The 2,314-nt window shown below is 48.7% G+C and overlaps 1 long non-coding RNA gene across 2 annotated transcripts; it reads left to right on the forward strand.

Moving 5' to 3' along the window:
* Positions 1-560: 560 nt before the first annotated feature.
* Positions 561-1,691, forward strand: LOC139024413 (uncharacterized). Of its 2 annotated transcripts, none has more exons than XR_011475706.1 (3): positions 561-589; positions 806-838; positions 880-1,691. It is a non-coding gene; the product is annotated as an uncharacterized lncRNA (long non-coding RNA). The 2 variants fall into 2 exon arrangements; XR_011475707.1 differs by lacking the exon at positions 561-589 and adding an exon at positions 603-632 and having other exon boundaries at positions 806-834.
* The last annotated feature ends 623 nt before the right edge of the window (positions 1,692-2,314 follow it).

The raw sequence follows: 2,314 nt of genomic DNA on the forward strand, positions 1-2,314 counted from the left end.
AAGGTCTAGCCAGAAAACAGACAGGAACAGACACTTCTACTACACCAGCGTTGTTACTCCGACAGCTCCACAGATAACTCCCCTCTCTCCTCCCTTCACCTGTTAAATGACTCCCATGTCTCCCCCTCTCTCCTCCCTTCACCTGTTACAGATAACAAAAATTATATAGTGAGTCTTCACTTTCTGGTTCTCCTCAAGGCTTAAACTTTTGCCTCTCGATCCACTCAGATATCCAAATCCTAGTGGTTTTCTGTTCCTGCAGTTTGCTTGTTATCTTATTACAGGACTTTATCAGCCAATAAAAATACAAATATCTTATAACACAGTTGATATCCATATTATAAAAGACAGCTGTAGGATTGATGGGTAACCTCTGATACAGGTGAGGTGTTAGTTTGGACAGGACAGAAGACAGTGGTCTCTCTCGCTCTCTCTCTCGCTCTCTCTCTCTCTCTCTCTCTCTCTCTCTCTCTCTCGCTCTCTCTCTCTGTCTCTCTCACTCTCTGTCTCTCTCACTCTTTGTCTCTCTCACCAAAAAGAGAGAGATCAACCTGAGGGTGCTGTGTGTTCTGTCTCACCTGAGGGGTATGTGTTTTGTGTGTGTGTGTGTGTGTTATGTCTCACCTGAGGGTGTGTGTGTGTTCTGTCTCACTGAGGTGTGTGTTCTGTCTCACTGAGGGGTTTGTGTGTTCTGTCTCACTTGAGGGTGTGTGTGTGTGTGTGTGGTGTGTGTGTTCTGTCTCACCAGAGGGGTGTGTGTGTGTTTGTCTCACCAGAGGGGTGTGTGTGTGTTCTGTCCACTGAGGTGTGTGTGTTCTGTCTCACCTGAGGTGTGTGTGTCTGTCTCACTGAGGTGTGTGTGTTTCTGTCTCACCTGAGGTGTGTGTGTTCTGTCTCACCTGAGGTGTGTGTGTTCTGTCTCACCTGAGTGTGTGTGTTCTGTCTCACCTGAGATGTGTGTTGGTGTTCTGTCCTTTCTGTACACCCACCCCTGTCCGCCATGATCCATTGTGGACACCTGAAATTCGTCTCTATGACAAGTGTCTTTCAGAAGTCCTCTGGCTACGTTTACACAGGCAGCCCAGTTCTGATCTTTTGCTACTAATTGATATTTTGCACAATTATTGGGTAAAAGATAAGAATTGGACTGCCAGCGTAAATGACGTAGCGTTCGCTCCACCGCAGTATGACGTGGAGAGAAGTACCCATCATTGCCTTGCCATTCCACCAAATACATGGACTGTCCAGAGAAAGGATCAAGGTTTGGGATGTTTATGGAAGGCCTACAGGAATCTATATGTGATCCGATAGGATCTAAGTGGATATAAGGTCTGATGACACTATACACGTGGGACACTATTGACATATTAACATATTTTATTAGTTATCATATTGGTGTGTGTTTTTGTGTGTGTTGTGTGTTTCAGGTGCGTCTTAGTGTGTAAGAGGTCCCAGGTTTAGGCTATACTGCTGTGCTAGCCAAGGAATTTTTAGGTTGTATAAGCAATATTAATATGAACAGTTTTTTGTTTTTTTTGGTGTGTATTTTTGGAAGTGGAAGGGAGGAAATGGGGAGGCGTATTGCTTTTTATTTCTCCTTGGTGACTGAGAGTGCACATATATTGATGGTGTAACAGCAGTAATTATTTATCCTAAAGCCATTGACTACTGTGTTTTTTTGGTAGAAAGGATAGGGCGGATGGGGAGAGGTATGAGAGGGAGAGGGCGGGTGGGGAGAGGTGTGTGATGTATGGGAGAGGGTGGGTGGGGAGAGGTATGAGAGGGAGAGGGCGGGTGGGAGAGGTGGGTGATGTATGGAGAGGGTGGGTGGGGAGGGTGTGTGATGTATGGGAGAGGGCGGGTGGGGAGAGGTATGAGAGGGAGAGGGCGGGTGGGGAGAGGTGGGTGATGTATGGGAGAGGGTGGGTGGGAGAGGTGTGTGATGTATGGGAGAGGGCGGGTGGGAGAGGTATGAGAGGGAGAGGGCGGTGGGGAGAGGTGGGTGATGTATGGGAGAGGGTGGGTGGGGAGAGGTGTGTGATGTAGGAGAGGGCGGGTGGGAGAGGTATGAGAGGGAGAGGGCGGGTGGGGAGAGGTGGGTGATGTATGGGAGAGGGTGGGTGGGGAAGGTGTGTGATGTATGGGAGAGGGCGGTTGGGGAGAGGTGGGTGATGTATGGAGGGAGAGGTGTGGATGTATGAGAGGGTTAGGGAGGGAGAGTGTGTGATGTATGAGAGGGTTAGGGAGGGAGAGGTGTGGTGGAGTGTATGAGAGGGTTAGGGAGGGAGAGGTGTGTGATGTATGAGAGGGTTAG

This window comes from Salvelinus sp. IW2-2015, unplaced genomic scaffold (genome assembly GCF_002910315.2).
Source record: "Salvelinus sp. IW2-2015 unplaced genomic scaffold, ASM291031v2 Un_scaffold1479, whole genome shotgun sequence".
Taxonomy (NCBI): Eukaryota; Metazoa; Chordata; class Actinopteri; order Salmoniformes; family Salmonidae; genus Salvelinus; species Salvelinus sp. IW2-2015.